Source organism: Salvelinus namaycush, unplaced genomic scaffold (genome assembly GCF_016432855.1).
Source record: "Salvelinus namaycush isolate Seneca unplaced genomic scaffold, SaNama_1.0 Scaffold957, whole genome shotgun sequence".
Classification (NCBI taxonomy): Eukaryota; Metazoa; Chordata; class Actinopteri; order Salmoniformes; family Salmonidae; genus Salvelinus; species Salvelinus namaycush.
The window spans coordinates 1-20,523 of NW_024061705.1; positions in this window are offsets into that span (position 1 = coordinate 1).

Sequence of the window (20,523 nt, forward strand, 5' to 3'; positions counted from 1 at the left end):
TGAAGTACGGGGAGGCTGTGGACTGTTGTGAAGTACGGGGAGGCTGTGGACTGTTGTGAAGTACGGGGAGGCTGTGGACTGTTGAAGTACGGGGAGGCTGTGGACTGTTTGAAGTACGGGGAGGCTGTGGGACTGTTGTGAAGTACGGGGAGGCTGTGGACTGTTGAAGTATGGGAGGCTGTGGACTGTTGAAGTACGGGGAGGCTGTGGACTGTGTGAAGTACGGGGAGGGCTGTGGACTGTTGTGAAGTACGGGGAGGCTGTGGGACTGTTGTGAAGTACGGGGAGGCTGTGGAAAGTTGTGAAGTACGGGGAGGCTGTGGACTGTTGTGAAGTACGGGGAGGCTGTGGACTGTTGTGAAGTACGGGGAGGCTGTGGACTGTTGTGAAGTACGGGGAGGCGTGGACTGTTGGAAGTACGGGGAGGCTGTGGACTGTTGTGAAGTACGGCGAGGCTGTGGACTGTTGTGAAGTACGGGGAGGCTGTGGACTGTTGTGAAGTACGGGGAGGCTGTGGACTGTTGTGAAGTACGGGGAGGCTGTGGACTGTTGTGAAGTACGGGGAGGCTGTGGACTGTTGTGAAGTACGGGGAGGCTGTGGACTGTTGAAGTACGGGGAGGCTGTGGACTGTTGTGAAGTACGGGGAGGCTGTGGACTGTTGAAGTACGGGAAGGCTGTGGACTGTTGTGAAGTACGGGGAGGCTGTGGACTGTTGTGAAGTACGGGGAGGCTGTGGAGGCTGTGGACTGTTGTGAAGTACGGGGAGGCTGTGGACTGTTGAAGTACGGGGGGAGGCTGTGGACTGTTGTGAAGTACGGGGAGGCTGTGGACTGTTGTGAAGTACGGGGAGGCTGTGGACTGTTGAAGTACGGGGAGGCTGTGGACTGTTGTGAAGTACGGGGAGGCTGTGGACTGTTGTGAAGTACGGGGAGGCTGTGGACTGTTGAAGTACGGGGAGGCTGTGGACTGTTGAAGTACGGGGAGGCTGTGGACTGTTGTGAAGTACGGGGAGGCTGTGGACTGTTGAAGTACGGGGAGGCTGTGGACTGTTGTGAAGTACGGGGAGGCTGTGGACTGTTGTGAAGTACGGGGAGGCTGTGGACTGTTGTGAAGTACGGGGAGGCTGTGGACTGTTGTGAAGTACGGGGAGGCTGTGGACTGTTGTGAAGTACGGGGAGGCTGTGGACTGTTGATCACATTTTTACTAAATCTGTATAACATTATTCTAAAGCTGTATCTGTACCCATTGAATGCAGTGATCACAATATTGTGGCTATATCCAGGAAAGACAGCTGGGCCATACAAAATATTTTGCTGTGACTTATGTGGATGATGTTAAAACTAGTTGTTGGTCTGATGCGATTAATGAGGAGCATCCAGACGCTGCACTTAATGAATTTATGAAATTGCTTCTTCCAATTATTGATAAACATGCACCTGTTAAGAAACTGACTGTTAGAGCTGTTAAGGCTCCAGGGCAGCCGTCTACTCTTTTCTATTTTTACCAAAGACTTGTCCCTGGCGTTAAACAAAGCATGCTGTTGGCACTGGGGCATTATCTGAGCAGACACCTGCCTGCTGCTGTTTTTGTTCTTCCACTTGACATTGTGCTTTGGCTGTTTTTGGACAACTCCCAAACTTGAACTCCACTTGACCGTAGTCTTCTCTCCCGCTGTCTGGTGTAGCGCTTGCCACCCTCCTGGCTTTCCACCGGCCTGTACTGGTAACTACCTCCCCTCCAAGGTGCTTCTCTCCTGGCTGTCATACTGGTAACTACCTCCCCTCCAAGGTGCTTCTCTCCTGGCTGTCATACTGGTAACTACCTCCCCTCCAAGGTGCTTCTCTCCTGGCTGTCATACTGGTAACTACCTCCCCTCCAAGGTGCTTCTCTCCTGGCTGTCATACTGGTAACTACCTCCCCTCCAAGGTGCTTCTCTCCTGGCTGTCATACTGGTAACTACCTCCCCTCCAAGGTGCTTCTCTCCTGGCTGTCATACTGGTAACTACCTCCCCTCCAAGGTGCTTCTCTCCTGGCTGTCATACTGGACACTACCTCCCCTCCAAGGTGCTTCTCTCCTGGCTGTCATACTGGAAACTACCTCCCCTCCAAGGTGCTTCTCTCCTGGCTGTCATACTGGTAACTACCTCCCCTCCAAGGTGCTTCTCTCCTGGCTGTCATACTGGAAACTACCTCCCCTCCAAGGTGCTTCTCTCCTGGCTGTCATACTGGACACTACCTCCCCTCCAAGGTGCTTCTCTCCTGGCTGTCATACTGGTAACTACCTCCCCTCCAAGGTGCTTCTCTCCTGGCTGTCATACTGGAAACTACCTCCCCTCCAAGGTGCTTCTCTCCTGGCTGTCATACTGGACACTACCTCCCCTCCAAGGTGCTTCTCTCCTGGCTGTCATACTGGTAACTACCTCCCCTCCAAGGTGCTTCTCTCCTGGCTGTCATACTGGAAACTACCTCCCCTCCAAGGTGCTTCTCTCCTGGCTGTCATACTGGTAACTACCTCCCCTCCAAGGTGCTTCTCTCCTGGCTGTCATACTGGTAACTACCTCCCCTCCAAGGTGCTTCTCTCCTGGCTGTCATACTGGACACTACCTCCCCTCCAAGGTGCTTCTCTCCTGGCTGTCATACTGGTAACTACCTCCCCTCCAAGGTGCTTCTCTCCTGGCTGTCATACTGGTAACTACCTCCCCTCCAAGGTGCTTCTCTCCTGGCTGTCATACTGGTAACTACCTCCCCTCCAAGGTGCTTCTCTCCTGGCTGTCATACTGGAAACTACCTCCCCTCCAAGGTGCTTCTCTCCTGGCTGTCATACTGGTAACTACCTCCCCTCCAAGGTGCTTCTCTCCTGGCTGTCATACTGGTAACTACCTCCCCTCCAAGGTGCTTCTCTCCTGGCTGTCATACTGGTAACTACCTCCCCTCCAAGGTGCTTCTCTCCTGGCTGTCATACTGGAAACTACCTCCCCTCCAAGGTGCTTCTCTCCTGGCTGTCATACTGGACACTACCTCCCCTCCAAGGTGCATCTCTCCTGGCTGTCATACTGGTAACTACCTCCCCTCCAAGGTGCTTCTCTCCTGGCTGTCATACTGGAAACTACCTCCCCTCCAAGGTGCTTCTCTCCTGGCTGTCATACTGGTAACTACCTCCCCTCCAAGGTGCTTCTCTCCTGGCTGTCATACTGGACACTACCTCCCCTCCAAGGTGCTTCTCTCCTGGCTGTCATACTGGTAACTACCTCCCCTCCAAGGTGCTTCTCTCCTGGCTGTCATACTGGAAATTACCTCCCCTCCAAGGTGCTTCTCTCATGGCTGTCATACTGGTAACTCGGCCTGTTGCATTGCTGTTTTGATGGGCCCCAGCATTTAATCACATTGACTAAGTCAGCGCTCTCTCTTTGCTGTTGTTATGCTGGCTAGTTTTGTGAGCTTCGTTGTGTTTATTGTGGGTCCTAGTGCTGGCTGGGTTCTAGTCTGTGGTTGTGTTTATTGTGGGTCCTAGTGCCGGCTGGGTTCTAGTCTGTGGTTGTGTTTATTGTGGGTCCTAGTGTTGGCTGGGTTCTAGTCTGTGGTTGTGTTTATTATGGGTCCTAGTGCTGGCTGGCTGGGTTCTAGTCTGTGGTTGGGTTTATTGTGGGTTCTAGTGCTGGCTGGGTTCTAGTCTGTGGTTGGGTTTATTGTGGGTCGTAGTGTTGGCTGGGTTCTAGTCTGTGGTTGGGTTTATTGTGGGTCCTAGTGCCGGCTGGGTTCTAGTCTGTGGTTGGGTTTATTGTGGGTCCTAGTGCTGGCTGGGTTCTAGTCTGTGGTTGGGTTTATTGTGGGTTCTAGTGCTGGCTGGGTTCTAGTCTGTGGTTGGGTTTATTGTGGGTTCTAGTGCTGGCTGGGTTCTAGTCTGTGGTTGTGTTTATTGTGGGTCTTAGTGCTGGCTGGGTTCTAGTCTGTGGTTGGGTTTATTGTGGGTCCTAGTGCTGGCTGGGTTCTAGTCTGTGGTTGGGTTTATTGTGGGTTCTAGTGCTGGCTGGGTTCTAGTCTGTGGTTGGGTTTATTGTGGGTCCTAGTGCTGGCTGGGTTCTAGTCTGTGGTTGGGTTTATTGTGGGTCCTAGTGTTGGCTGGGTTCTAGTCTGTGGTTGGGTTTATTGTGGGTTCTAGTGCTGGCTGGGTTATAGTCTGTGGTTGGGTTTATTGTGGGTTCTAGTGCTGGCTGGGTTCTAGTCTGTGGTTGGGTTTATTGTGGGTCCTAGTGCTGGCTGGGTTCTAGTCTGTGGTTGTGTTTATTGTGGGTCCTAGTGTTGGCTGGGTTCTAGTCTGTGGTTGGGTTTATTGTGGGTCCTAGTGCTGGCTGGGTTCTAGTCTGTGGTTGGGTTTATTGTGGGTCCTAGTGTTGGCTGGGTTCTAGTCTGTGGTTGGGTTTATTGTGGGTTATAGTGCTGGCTGGGTTCTAGTCTGTGGTTGTGTTTATTGTGGGTTCTAGTGCTGGCTGGGTTCTAGTCTGTGGTTGGGTTTATTGTGGGTTCTAGTGCTGGCTGGGTTCTAGTCTGTGGTTGGGTTTATTGTGGGTTCTAGTGCTGGCTGGGTTCTAGTCTGTGGTTGGGTTTATTGTGGGTCATAGTGCTGGCTGGGTTCTAGTCTGTGGTTGTGTTTATTGTGGGGTCTAGTGTTGGCTGGGTTCTAGTCTGTGGTTGGGTTTATTGTGGGTCCTAGTGTTGGCTGGGTTCTAGTCTGTGGTTGGGTTTATTGTGGGTCCTAGTGCCGGCTGGGTTCTAGTCTGTGGTTGTGTTTATTGTGGGTCCTAGTGCCGGCTGGGTTCTAGTCTGTGGTTGTGTTTATTGTGGGTCCTAGTGCCGGCTGGGTTCTAGTCTGTGGTTGTGTTTATTGTGGGTCCTAGTGCTGGCTGGGTTCTAGTCTGTGGTTGGGTTTATTGTGGGTCCTAGTGTTGGCTGGGTTCTAGTCTGTGGTTGGGTTTATTGTGGGTCCTAGTGTTGGCTGGGTTCTAGTCTGTGGTTGGGTTTATTGTGGGTCCTAGTGTTGGCTGGGTTCTAGTCTGTGGTTGGGTTTATTGTGGGTCCTAGTGCTGGCTGGGTTCTAGTCTGTGGTTGGGTTTATTGTGGGTTCTAGTGCTGGCTGGGTTCTAGTCTGTGGTTGGGTTTATTGTGGGTCCTAGTGCTGGCTGGGTTCTAGTCTGTGGTTGGGTTTATTGTGGGTTCTAGTGCTGGCTGGGTTCTAGTCTGTGGTTGGGTTTATTGTGGGTTCTAGTGCTGGCTGGGTTCTAGTCTGTGGTTGGGTTTATTGTGGGTTCTAGTGCTGGCTGGGTTCTAGTCTGTGGTTGGGTTTATTGTGGGTTCTAGTGCTGGCTGGGTTCTAGTCTGTGGTTGTGTTTATTGTGGGTCATAGTGCCGGCTGGGTTCTAGTCTGTGGTTGGGTTTATTGTGGGTTCTAGTGCTGGCTGGGTTCTAGTCTGTGGTTGTGTTTATTGTGGGTTCTAGTGCTGGCTGGGTTTTAGTCTGTGGTTGTGTTTATTGTGGGTCTTAGTGCTGGCTGGGTTCTAGTCTGTGGTTGTGTTCTAGCTTGCTGCCTACAACTGTGGTAACCCTACAGAACTGTGTGATTCAATCTAATTTACCATGGCACTGTCTGGATTGATTGACCTTAAGCTGATTCCTCACCAACCTATCTTATTTGCATGGATTTGAAGTGAGTTTTTCCAAAATGGCGTCTACCACTTTCTGCCACACGGGGAAACTGGCAGCAACCCACCCCCGTTTCATCCCATGTACGAGCTGCACCTACGATGTGGAAACGGTCAGCTCATTGAGACGACATTGCAGCGTATCCTGGATAGGTCCCACTCTAAGACATTAAGTGTCTCACCCGTAATTTCCATCCAACCCTCCCTCCCAGCCCCCCCCCCGCCTCCCATCCCAACCCCCCCTGCCTCCCCCCTCCCATCCCAGCCCCCCCCCCCTTGAAGAATAAAAGGAGCAAGGCTCTTTATGGGCAGCTACTGATCCTGTATCCCAGTGGAGGTACGTCACACACCGTAAACCGAGCGCAAGGCGGTGGTCTTTGGTGAATGGGTCTGAATGGGTCTGTTGACCAACAGTTTCACCCACCTGCTTCCAGAGATTCCTGCTCCTTCATCCTCTACCGTGTGCTTCCCGGGGGGGGGGGCTTCGATGAAGGATATCACAGGATTTCTTCCGCCCGTCCTACATTATCAGCCTAAGGACTGCTGCTGTCATAGTGCATGTGGGATCAAATGCCATCAAAAAAAGGGTCAATCAGAGATGATGAAACAGGATTTTATAGAGCTGATCAACACCCTGACAGGATCTGAAAAGCAGCCAATTATCTCTGGCCCCGTGCCGTCGCTGGGTCGCGGGCTGCAAAATGTTCAACAGCCTCTAAGCACTTCATATCTGGCTTAAATACTACTGCCACTCTGTTGGTAAAACTTTAAATTGACACTTTTTGGAAACAAAAGATGTTCTACAGGGATGATGGAACCAAACCAACTAGGAACCCAGACAGACCAAGCATCTCTCAGGTAATACCTCCCATCCTCTCTAATCATTAACATAGTAGTGTTGTCTATACTGCCAGGGGTCAAATGTCATCTTGTACCCAATCGTTTGAACTCCTCTCTTAGATCTGTTTTTGTTGGCTCAAAAGAGGAGCCCTCTGTGGTCTGCAGTGCTTTTAGTTCAAATGTGAATTACAAAAACTTGAATACCACTTTCAAATCAAGTACAGCTTTGGGCTTTTGCACGATAGCAGCTAAGTCTGTTCAATCAAATCAAATTGTATTTGTCACATACAGTTGAAGTCGGAAGTTTGCATACAGTACACCTTAGCCAAATGTATTTTTTGAAATCAGTTTTTCACAATTCCTGACATTTAATCCTAGTAAAAATTCCCTCTTTTAGGTCAGTTAGGATCACCACTTTATTTTAAGAATGTGAAATGTCAGAATAATAGTAGAGAGAATGATTTATTTCAGCTTTTATTTCTTTCATCACATTCCCAGTGGGTCAGAAGTTTACATACACTCAATTAGTATTTGGTAGCATTGCCTTTTAAATTGGCTCAAACGTTTCGGGTAGCCTTCCACAAGCTTCCCATAATAAATCGGGTAAATTGTCACCCATTCCTCCTGACAGAGCTGGTGTAACAGTCAGGTTTGTAGGCCTCCTTGCTCGCACATGCTTTTTCAGTTCTGCCCACAAATTTTATATTGGATTGAGGTCAGGGCTTTGTGATGGCCACTCCAATACCTTGACTTTGTTGTCCTTAAGCCATTTTGCCACAACTTTGGAAGTATGCTTGGGGTTATTGTCCATTTGGAAGACCCATTTGCGAACAAGCTTTAACTTCCTGACTGATGTCTTGAGATGTTGCTTCAATATATCCACATCATTTTCCATCCTCATGATGCCATCTATTTTGTGAAGTGCACCAGTCCCTCCTGCAGCAAAGCACCCACACAACATGATGCTGCCACCCCCGTGCTTTACGGTTGGGATGGTGTTCTTCGGCTTGCAAGCATCCCCCTTTTTCCTCCAAACATAACAATGACATAACAGACCAGAGGCCATTTCTCAAAAAAAAGTACGATCTTTGTCCCCATGTGCAGTTGCAAACGGGAGTCTGGCTTTTTTATGGCGGTTTTGGAGCAGTGGCTTCTTCACAGCTGAGCAGCCTTTCAGGTTATGTCGATATAGGACTCATTTTACTGTCGATATAGATATTTTTGTACCTGTTTCCTCCAGCATCTTCACAAGGTCCTTTGCTGTTGTTCTGGGATTGATTTGCACTTTTTGCACATTAATCTCTAGGAGACAGAACGCGTCTCCTTACTGAGCGGTATGACGGCAGTGTGGTCCCATGGTGTTTATACTTGCGTACTATTGTTTGTACAGATGAATGTGGTAAATCAGGCGTTTTGAAATTGCTCCCAAGGATGAACCAGACTTGCAGAGGTCTTGGCTGATTTCTTTTGATTTCCCCATGATGTCAAGCAAAGAGGCACTGAGTTTGAAGGTATCCCTTGAAATACATCCACAGGTACACCTCTAATTGACTCAAATTATGTCAATTAGCCTAGCAGGCGCTTCTAAAGCCATGACTTAATTTTCTGGAATTTTCTGGAATTTTCCAAGCTGTTTAAAGACACAGTCGACTTAGTGTATGTAAACTTCTGACCCACTGGAATTGTGATACAGGGAATTATAAGTGAAATAATCTGTCTGTAAACAATTGTTGGAAAAATGACTTGTGTCATGCACAAAGTAGATGTCCTAACCGACTTGCCAAAACTATAGTTTGTTAACAAGAAATGAGTTTTAATGACTCCAACCTAAGTGTATGTAAAATTCCGACTTCAACTGTACACATCTTTAGCAGATGTTATTGCGGGTGTAGCGAAATGCTTGTGTTTCTAGCTACAACTGTGCAGTAATATCTAACGATACACAAAATCTAAAGTAAAGGAATGCAATTAAGAATATATTTTTATTTATTTATCCTTTTTAACTAGGCAAGTCAGTTAAAATAACAAATAATTTCTTACAATACCAAAAAGACCTCTTGCAGGGACGGGGGCTGGGATTAAAAATATAAATAAATTAAATAAAAATATAAAGACAAAACACATCACGACAAAAGAGACCTAAGACAACAACATAGCATGCTAGCAACACAACAATAACATGGCAGCAGAACAACATGGCAGCAGCACGAAACATTGTACAAACATTATTGGGCACAGACAACAGCACAAAGGGCAAGAAGGTAGAGACAACAATATATCACGCAAAGCAGCCACAACTGTCAGTAAGAGTGTCCATGATTGAGTCTTTGAATGAAGAGATGGAGATAAAACTGTCCTGTTTGAGTGTTTGTTGCTGCTCGTTCCAGTCGCTAGCTGCAGCGAACTGAAAAGACTAGCGACCCAGGGATGTGTGTGCTTTGGGGACCTTTAACAGAATGGGACTGGCAGAACGGGTGTTGTATGTGGAGGATGAGGGCTGCAGTAGATATCTCAGAACGGGTGTTGTATGTGGAGGATGAGGGCTGCAGTAGATATCTCAGAACGGGTGTTGTATGTGGAGAATGAGGGCTGTAGTAGGTATCTCATATAGCGGGGAGTGAGGCCTAAGAGGGTTTTATAAATAAACATCAACCAGTGGGTCTTGCGACGGGTATACAGAGATGACCAGTTTACAGAGGAGTATAGAGTGCAGTGATGTGTCCTATAAGGAGCATTGGTGGCAAATCTGATGGCCGAATGGTAAAGAACATCTAGCCACTCGAGAGCACCCTTACCTGCCGATCTATAAATTATGTCTCCGTCATCTAGCATGGGTAGGATGGTCATCTGAATCAGGGTTAGTTTGGCAGCTGGTGTGAAAGAGGAGCGATTACGATAGAGGAAACCAAGTCTAGATTTAAATTTAGCCTGCAGCTTTGATATGTGCTGAGAGAAGGACAGTGTACTGTCTAGCCACACTCCCAAGTACTTGTATGAGGTGATTACCTCAAGCTCCAAACCCTCAGCGGTAGTAATCACACCGGTGGGGAGAGGGGCATTCTTCTTACCAAACCACATGACCTTTGTTTTGGAGGTGTTCAGAACAAGGTTAAGGGAAGAGAAAAGCTTGTTGGACACTAAGAAAGCTTTGTTGTAGAATGTTTTACACTAAATCCAGGGAGGGGCCAGCTGAGTAGAAGACTGTATCATCTGCATACAAATGGATGAGATAGGCTTGGCAATGATAGGGGCAGCAACCTTAAAGAAGAATTTGTCTAAACCGTTTTTGGGGTCGTTTAAGGACATGAAACACGTTTAAGGAGCTCCTTTAGCACCTCTGACTCAGTGGCCGTCTGCAGGGAGAAACTTTGTAGCGGGGCAGGGGGAAAAGAGGAAGGTGCATTGGGGCCAGGGGCATTAGAAGGGTGATGAGGAAATGTTGGACGGGCAAGGAGGCATGGCTGAGTCAAATAGGAATAGTTAATGAAGGTGGTGATTAAAGCGCTCACCCATGTGTTTCTTGTCAGTAACAACCATCAACATTAAGGGACATGGGCAGCTGTGAGGAGGAGGGTTTATTCTCCAGGTCTTCAAACGTTCTCCAGAACTTCTTGGGGTGACTTGACCCACAGAGAGAAAACTGCTGATGAATGCTGATTCTATACCATTTTACAGAGGCCAGTTTACTAAGGAAGGTTTACTCATTAGAGTTTTTTTAGCAAGCGTCTGACAAATCAGGACAGGCTGTTGTTTCACTGAGCAGCCATTATTACGAACGCAGGCTGTTAAACAGTGATCACTAAGGTTATTACAGAAAACACCAGACTGATACCTATCAGGATTATTTGTGAGGATAACGTCGAGAAGAGTAGGCTTTTCTGGGTGTTTTTAGTCATACCTTGTGGGATTTGTAATAATCTGAGAAAGATTTAGGGAGTCCCATTGCTTTAGGACTTGGTCAGGTGGTTTAAGCATGTCCCAGTTTAGGTCACCTAGCAGGACAAATTCAGACTTAGTGTAAGGGGCCAGTAGAGAGCTTAGGGCAGGTAGGGTACCGGCCGGTGCTGAAGGAGGACGATAGCACCCAGCAACAGTCAACAGAGAGCTATTTGAAAGTTTACTGCTTAAAACCAGCAAATCAAATGGTTTGGGGACAGACTTGGAGACAACCGAGCACTGAAGGTGATCCTTGGTAAAGATTGCCACTCCACCACTTTTGGAAGATCTGTCTTGCCGAAAAAGGTTATAACCAGAAAGGTTAACATCAGTATTCAAAACACTCTTCCTTAATACAGCATATCAGTGCCCACAACATGGCTAAACCAGAGACTGGGATTGATGCTTTCACAGAAACAGTGGAAACCCTATGGACATGACCAACTCTCTTTTTAAGCCAATCGCGGATAACTAACCAACTAAGCCTGAATCTGTAGAGAGAAAAGCCTCTTAACTGCCTGCCGAAAGCTCTCTGTTCTGTTCTCCTCCTCATACATCACAGAAGCATCCAATGAGAAGCTCTTATGAGACCTAAAGGAAGGCTTTGGATAAATGAGATGTATGAACAAGAAGAGGACAGGCTATGGAAAAGAAGCTGTAGCCATGGCTGTGAGAGAGAAGAGGGGAACAGAGAAGATATGGCGTCTCCAGTCTCCTTTACTCTACTCTATCCTCCCCTCTTCCCTCCCCCTCCTTTCCTCTCTGAGACAGAGCTGAGACAAAGGCAGAGAGAGAGAGAGCTGAAACCCGAGAGAGAGCTGAGACCGTGAGCGAGCTGAGAGAGACACAGAGATGAGACCGAGCTGAGACAGAGCTGAGACAGAGAGCTGAGACAGAGAGCTGAGACAGAGAGCTGAGACAGAGAGCTGAGACAGAGAGCTGAGACAGAGAGCTGAGACAGAGAGCTGAGACAGAGAGCTGAGACAGAGAGCTGAGACAGAGAGCTGAGACAGAGAGCTGAGACAGAGAGCTGAGAAAGACAGAGCTGAGACAGAGCTGAGACAGAGCTGAAACAGAGAGAGACAGAGAGAGACAGAGAGAGACAGAGAGAGACAGAGCTGAGAAAGAGAGAGGGCTGAGAAAAGAAAGAGAGAGAAAGAGAGAGAGCTGAGACAGGCAGAGAGAGACAGAGACAGAGCTGAAACAGAGAGAGACAAAGCTGAGAAAGAGAGAGAGCTGAGAAAAGAAAGAGAAAGAGAGAGAGCTGAGACAGGCAGAGAGAGAGAGAGCTGAGACAGAGAGAGCGAGCTGAGACAGAGAGAGAGAAAGCTGAGACAGAGACAGAGACAGCAAGAGAGAGAAAGGGCTGAGAAAGAGAGAGAAAGGGCTGAGGAAGTGCGAGAGATGAGGGAGAGAGCTGAGAGAGAGAACAGACAGGAGAGAGAGAGAGAGGGCTGAGACAGAGAGAGAAAGAGAGAGCTTGTAAATATTGTTACATCATGCCAATAAAGCAAATTGAATTGAATTTAATTGAATTGAGAGAAAAAGCATGGAGAGAAAGAGAGAGAGAGCGAGAGCGAGAGCGAGAGCGAGAGAGCTGAGACAGAGAAACAGCTGTGAAAAGTCTCATTACTGTGAGACTTTAAAACTCTATAAACGTAACACTCAGAACCAAAAAAAGCCCAGTACAACAGCAAGCAGCTGACGCTAATTGAGGAGTCCATAAACACAAACAACTTCTGGCAAAATTGGGAGAATGTTTTTTATCAAAACAAGAGGAATTAGCAATACAAAATGGTGACATATGGACAACCCATTTTAAAACACTCTACAACACGGTTCAAACTGACACAACGCCAAATTCATGAGAAGTTGAATGAATTAGAAAAAGCTATAAAGGACAATCAAAGTCCACTGGACTCCCCAATTACTGACCAGGAGCCTCATTTATAAACGTTTATACAAAGAAGAACACTTTCTAAGCAAACTTTGGGAGAATGTGTGGTCCTCCTTGTTTTTATCTATGTATTTATGTGTGTATGTAATATGTGTATTTATGTGTGTATGTGTGTGTGTGTCTGTCTGTCTAAAGTTGAAAGGTCATGCTGCCATCATAGCTGTGTCGTTGTGTACTTGCGAATTAGAATCTTGAGTGTAACATTCTGTTGGGGAAAACTGAAATGGCCCATCACATTTTTTTTTCCCCCAGTTTGCTGGGGAGTCGAATGTCTTTTCAAATATGGACAAAGACGTTAACATCATGAGAGAAGAAATAGCAGTCACTCTCCTCCAAAACACTGTTCAATTTATAATTTAATATAATGGTAGATTTAAAAAAAAAAACATTTATATGGATCTTTCAAGGTTATCGTTGATCCAACTTCTGACTAGATGGCCACTAAAACACATGTATTTAAATAATTCTGCTACAAGAAACCTATATTATTGTTCCCTGTTTGCTCAGAAAAATACATGTAAAGATGTATAGACTACTTGACATTATGTTTTGCTAGATGACTTTCTTCACATCAGGAAAGGCAACCGAATGAATAATTGATGAATAATTGATGTACGTGAGGAGTAAAATAAGTAATAAACATTTCAGAACAACTACTAGTTGAACAAGACATGGGAGAGATGACGAATTTTGGCAAAGAGGTTTATTTATAGACTAATTACACTTCAAACAAATAGCCAAACTGAAAACTGCAGACATTACTAGTGACCCCCGCGATCAAACCAACATAAAAAATCTAATGAAACGCAGCCTAACGTTAAGAGAAATCCCAACTAGCAATGTATTGCCGCAATGAAGAATTGAGTATGTGTGGAGGGGGGGAGAATTCTGGCAGGGGGGAGTATTTCGGCAAAACACCGGCAAGGAGTCATAGACCAGTTAATACTATAGCGAATTGGTTAGGTTACTAATGTTAGCTCATCTGATGTTGTAATGTTAACTGTTAGCTGTCTGACTTTATTAGCAAGCTAATTTTCACACCATAAACTCAATTTATTCACTGAGCCATCATCGACTCAGTGGGTTTTGTCCAACATGTCTCTGGACCTACTCACTGCCACAGTCATACTCTGGACCTAGTTTTGTCCCATGGAATAAATGTTGTGGATCTTAATGTTTTTCCTCATAATCCTGGACTATCGGACCACCATTTTATTACGTTTGCAATCGCAACAAATAATCTGCTCAGACCCCAACCAAGGAGCATCAAAAGTCGTGCTATAAATTCAGACAACCCAAAGATTCCTTGATGCCCTTCAAGACTCCCTCTGCCTACCCAAGGACATCAGAGTACAAAAATCAGTTAACCTCTTAGTGAATAGGGGGTGCTGTTTTCACTTTGGGAAAAAATCGTGCCCAAATTAAACGGCCTCGTACTCTGTTCTAGATCATACGATATGCATATTATTACTATTGGATAGAAAACACTCTGAAGTTTCTAAAACGGTTTGAATTATATCTGTGAGTAAAACAGAACTCATTGGGCAGCAAACTTCTCACAACAGGAAGTGAAAATTCTGAAAATGGGGCTCTGTGTAAGGCCTTGCCTATTCAATTGCCTTTTATTTATGGATCTGTATGCACTTCATACGCCTTCCACTAGATGTCAACAGGCAGTAGAATGTTGAATGGGGTGTCTAGCTTGATGTGAGACCGAATGAGAGCTTTTGGAGTGACAGGGCCGCCCTATTGGCAGTATTTAGCCGCGCACCAGGGAACCCCACATTGTCTTCTGAAATGCGTTAGGTATACACGACGAAATGCTCTGTCTTGGAATTTATTGGATACAAACATCATAAAGATGGATTTTCAACCGAGTTTGACCAGTTTATTCAACGTTTATTGTGACTTTTGGAATTTTTCGTTCCATGCGCCAAGAGTTGATGGACATGTGCTCTCCACAATGCTAGCCAAAGTTGCTAATTCGACAGAAGAAATGGACATTCTAAAACAAAACAACGATTTATTGTGGAAATAGGACTCCTTGCACTACATTCTGATGGAAGATCATCAAAGGTAAGAGAATATTTATGATGTTATTTCGTATTTTTGTGGTATATGTTGGCTCCAACATGGCGGAGAATTGCTGGGCGCTGTCTCAGAATATTGCATGCTGTATGTTGTACTATAATTATTTTTTTAAATTTAACACAGCGGTTGCATTAAGAACCAGTGTATCTTTCATTTGCTGTACAACATGTATTTTTTTGTAAAGTTTATGATGAGTTTTTTGGTTAGATTACGTGACTGTCCAAAATGTAAAACCAGGATTTGTAGCTATAAATATGCACATTTTCGAACAAAACATAAATGTATTGTATAACATGATGTTATAAGACTGTCATCTGATGAAGTTGTTCAAAGGTTAGTGATTAATTTTATCTCTATTTGTGGGTTTTGTGAAAGCTATGTTGGCGGTGAAAACATGGCGTTGTGTGTTTGGCTATTGTGGTGAGCTAACATAAATATATATTGTGTTTTCGCTGTAAAACATTTTAAAAATCGGACATGTTGGCTGGATTCACAAGATGTTTATCTTTCATTTGCTGTATTGGACTTGTTAATGTGTGGAAGTTAAATATTTCAAAAAAATATTTTTGAATTTCGCAGCGGAATGTTGTGGGTGTTCCGCTAGCTAACTAAAAAGCAGCATTCCCCAAGAGAGGATGGCTTTCACTTCAGCAGTAATAAATTCATGAACTTCTTTGAGGAAAAGATCTTGATCATTAGAAAGCAAATTACAGACTCCTCTTTAAATCTGCGTATTTCTCCAAAGCTCAGTTGTCCTGAGTCTGCACAACTCTGCCAGGACCTAGGATCAAGGGAGACACTCAAGTGTTTTAGTACTATATCTTTTGACACAATGTTGAAAATAATCATGTCCTCTAAACCTTCAAGCTGCATACTGGACCCTATTCCAACTAAACTACTGAAAGAGCTGCTTCCTGTGCTTGGCCCTCCTATGTTTAACATAATAAACGACTCTATCCACCGGATGTGTACCAAACTCTCTAAAAGTGGCAGTAATAAAGCCTGTCTTGAAAAAGCCAAACTTTGACCCAGGAAATATAAAAAACTATCGGCCTATATCGAATCTCCTATTCCTCTCAAAATGTTTAGAAAAAGCTGCTGTGCAGCAACTCACTGCCTTCCTGAAGACAAACAATGTCTACGAAACGCTCCTGTCTGGTTTTAGACCCCATCATAGCACTGAGACTGCACTTGTGAAGGTGGTAAATTACCTTTTAATGGTGTCAGATGAAGGCTCTGCATCTGTCCTCGTGCTCCTAGACCTTAGTGCTGCTTTGACACCATCGATCACCACATTCTTCTGGAGAGATTGGAAACCCAAATTGGTCTACATGGACAAGTTCTGGGTTCTGGCCTGGTTTAGATCTTATCTGTCGGAAAGATATCAGTTTGTCTCTGTGAATGGTTTGTCCTCTGACAAATCAACTGTAAATTTCGGTGTTCCTCAAGGTTCCGTTTTAGGACCACTATTGTTTTCACTATATATTTTACCTCTTGGTGATGTCATTCGAAAACATAATGTTAACTTTCACTGCTATGCGGATGACACACAGCTGTACATTTCAATAAAACATGGTGAAGCCCCAAAATTGCCCTCGCTGGAAGCCTGTTTTTCAGACATAAGGAAGTGGATGGCTGTAAACTTTCTACTTTTAAACTCGGACAAAACAGAGATGCTTGTTCTAGGTCCCAAGAAACAAAGAGATCTTCTGTTGAATCTGACAATTAATCTTGATGGTTGTACAGTCGTCTCAAATAAAACTGTAAAGGACCTCGGCGTTCCTCGTGACCCTGATCTCTCTTTGGATGAACATATCAAGACTGTTTCAAGGACAGCTTTGTTCCATCTAAGTAACATTGCAAAGATCAGAAATGTTCTGTCCAAAATTGATGCAGAAAAATGTATCCATGCTTTTGTTACTTCTAGGTTAGACTACTGCAATGCTCTACTTTCCGGCTACCCGGATAAAGCACTAAATAAACTTCAGTTAGTGCTAAATACGGCTGCTAGAATCCTGACTAGAACCAACAAATGTGACCATATTACTCCAGTGTTAGCCTCCCTACACTGGCTTCCTGTTAAAGCAAGGGCTGATTTCCTAATTGTCCCTAGAATTTCTAAGCAAACAGCTGGAGGCAGGGCTTTCTCCTATAGAGCTCCATTTTTATGGAATGGTCTGCCTACCCATGTGAGAGACGCAGACTCGGTCTCAACCTTTAAGTCTTTATTGAAGACTCATCTCTTCAGTAGGTCCTATGATTGAGTGTAGTCTGGCCCAGGAGTGTGAAGGTGAACGGAAAGGCACTGGAACAACGAACCGCCTTTGCTGTCCCTGCCTAGCCGGTTCCCCTCTCTCCACTGGGATTCTCTGCCTCTAACCCTATTACAGGGGCTGAGTCACTGGCTTACTGGTGCTCTTTCATGCCGTCCCTAGGAAGGGTGCGTCACTTGAGTGGGTTGAGTCACTGACGTGATTTTCCTGTCTGGGTTGGCGCCCCCCCTTGGGTTGTGCCGTGGCGGAGATCTTTGTGGGCTATACTTGGCCTTGTCTCAGGATGGTAAGTTGGTGGTTGAAGATATCCCTCTAGTGGTGTGGGGCTGTGCTTTGGCAAAGTGGGTGGGGTTATATCCTGCCTGTTTGGCCCTGTCTGGGGGTATCATCGGATGGGGCCACAGTGTCTCCTGACCCCTCCTGTCTCAGCCTCCAGTATTTATGCTGCAGTAGTTTGTGTCGGGGGGCTAGGATCAGTTTGTTATATCTGGAGTATTTCTCCAGTGTCCTGTGTGAATTTAAGTATGCTCTCTCTAATTCTCTCTCTCTAGGGGACCTGAGCCCTAGGACCATGCCTCAGGACTACCTGGCATGATGACTCCTTGCTGTCTCCAGTCCACCTGGCCGTGCTGCTGCTCCAGTTTCAACTGTTCTGCCTCTATGGAACCCTGACCTGTTCACCAGACGTGCTACTTTTCCCAGACCTGCTGTTTTCAACACTCTAGAGACAGCAGGAGTGGTAGAGATACTCTCAATGATCGGCTATGAAAAGCCAACTGACATTTACTCCTGAGGTGCTGACCTGTTGCACCCTTGACAACCACTGTGATTATTATTATTTGACCATGCTGGTCACCTATGAACATTTGAACATCTTGGCCATGTTCTGTTATAATCTCCACCCGGCACAGCCAGAAGAGGACTGGCCACCCCTCATAGCCTGGTTCCTCTCTAGGTTTCTTCCTAGGTTTTGACCTTTCTAGGGAGTTTTTCCTAGCCACCGTGCTTCTACACCTGCATTGCTTGCTGTTTGGGGTTTTGGGCTGGGTTTCTGTACAGCACTTCGAGATATTAGCTGATGTACGAAGGGCTATATAAATACATTTGATTTGATTTGACTTATTTGATCAGATGAGTCGGCTAATGTTGCTCAACATTTCTCTGGAGGTAACGGAGAATTCGATCCAGCTAGCAAGATACTTAACAATGTTAATACTTTCTCCACCACACTTTCTCCCTCACCTCATACTTTCCAAATGCCAGTCGTTTTTCGGTTACAGCTCATGAAGAACGCTTCATCACCTTCTCACCCGTCTCCGTGGTCAGGCTTCTCGCCTAACGTTAACGCTCTTCGTTATCGTTCAGGGGACGCACTGCTGTAACAGACGAGCGCGCGCTGTTGCTATAACTAGTAAACTGGTTGTCTCTTCTTTCTTCAGTCGCGTGCTGCGCTACATTCTGTTGTTATGTAAATGAGCCTTGGATACAGCCAGCAGTGATCCAAACCACCCCCTCCAAAACTTTTCTCATCGGATCTACACAATCACTTAGGTCACCTATTTGGGATTCAAAACGGAGAATTTCACCGAAAGGTCACTAGTTTGCATCCCTGCTCTTTGCATTTGCAGGACTGAATTTTTGAGGACACGGCCGCTGGGGGGTTGTACAGACATCGGGGCTGGGCACCAATGGTCCCAATCATTTAGCTCCCTACGAGACTCCCAATCACTCAGCTCCCTACGAGACTCCCAATCACTCAGCTCCCTACGAGACTCCCAATCACTCAGCTCCCTACGAGACTCCCAATCACTCAGCTCCCTACGAGACTCCCAATCACTCAGCTCCCTACGAGACTCCCAATCACTCAGCTCCCTACGAGACTCCCAATCACTCAGCTCCCTACGAGACTCCCAATCACTCAGCTCCCTACGAGACTCCCAATCACTCAGCTCCCTACGAGACTCCCAATCACTCAGCTCCCTACGAGACTCCCAATCACTCAGCTCCCTACGAGACTCCCAATCACTCAGCTCCCTACGAGACTCCCAATCACTCAGCTCCCTACGAGACTCCCAATCACTCAGCTCCCTACGAGACTCCCAATCACTCAGCTCCCTACGAGACTCCCAATCACTCAGCTCCCTACGAGACTCCCAATCACTCAGCTCCCTACGAGACTCCCAATCACTCAGCTCCCTACGAGACTCCCAATCACTCAGCTCCCTACGAGACTCCCAATCACTCAGCTCCCTACGAGACTCCCAATCACTCAGCTCCCTACGAGACTCCCAATCACTCAGCTCCCTACGAGACTCCCAATCACTCAGCTCCTTACGAGACTCCCAATCACTCAGCGCCCTACGAGACTCCCAATCACTCAGCGCCCTACGAGACTCCCAATCACTCAGCTCCTTACGAGACTCCCAATCACTCAGCTCCCTACGAGACTCCCAATCACTCAGCTCCCTACGAGACTCCCAATCACTCAGCTCCCTACGAGACTCCCAATCACTCAGCTCCCTACGAGACTCCCAATCACTCAGCTCCCTACGAGACTCCCAATCACTCAGCTCCCTACGAGACTCCCAATCACTCAGCGCCCTACGAGACTCCCAATCACTCAGCGCCCTACGAGACTCCCAATCACTCAGCTCCCTACGAGACTCCCAATCACTCAGCTCCCTACGAGACTCCCAATCACTCAGCTCCCTACGTGACTCCCAATCACTCAGCTCCCTACGAGACTCCCAATCACTCAGCGCCCTACGAGACTCCCAATCACTCAGCGCCCTACGAGACTCCCAATCACTCAGCGCCCTACGAGACTCCCAATCACTCAGCGCTCTACGAGACTCCCAATCACTCAGCTCCCTACGAGACTCCCAATCACTCAGCTCCCTACGAGACTCCCAATCACTCAGCTCCCTACGAGACTCCCAATCACTCAGCTCCCTACGTGACTCCCAATCACTCAGCTCCCTACGAGACTCCCAATCACTCAGCTCCCTACGAGACTCCCAATCACTCAGCTCCCTACGAGACTCCCAATCACTCAGCTCCCTATGAGACTCCCAATCACTCAGCTCCCTACGAGACTCCCAATCACTCAGCTCCCTACGAGACTCCCAATCACTCAGCTCCCTACGAGACTCCCAATCACTCAGCTCTCTACGAGACTCCCAATCACTCAGCTCTCTACGAGACTCCCAATCACTCAGCTCTCTACGAGACTCCCAATCACTCAGCGCCCTACGAGACTCCCAATCTCTCAGCTCCCTACGAGACTCCCAATCACTCAGCTCCCTACGAGACTCCCAATCACTCAGCTCCCAATCACTCAGCTCCCTACGAGACTCCCAATCACTCAGCTCCCTACGAGACTCCCAATCACTCAGCGCCCTACGAGACTCCCAATCACTCAGCTCCCTACGAGACTCCCAATCACTCAGCGCCCTACGAGACTCCCAATCACTCAGCGCCCTACGAGACTCCCAATCACTCAGCGCCCTACGAGTCTGTGTGGTTGCTTTTCCTTCACTCTGCGGTCCGACTCATCCCAAACCATCTCAGTTTGGTTGAGGTCGGGGGTTTGTGCAGGCCAGGTCATCTGATACAGCACTCCTTCACTCTCCTTCTTGGTCGAATAGCCTTTACACACCCTGGAGGTGTTGGGTCATTGTTCTGTTGAAAAAACTAATGATAGTCCCACTAAGCCCAAACCAGATGGG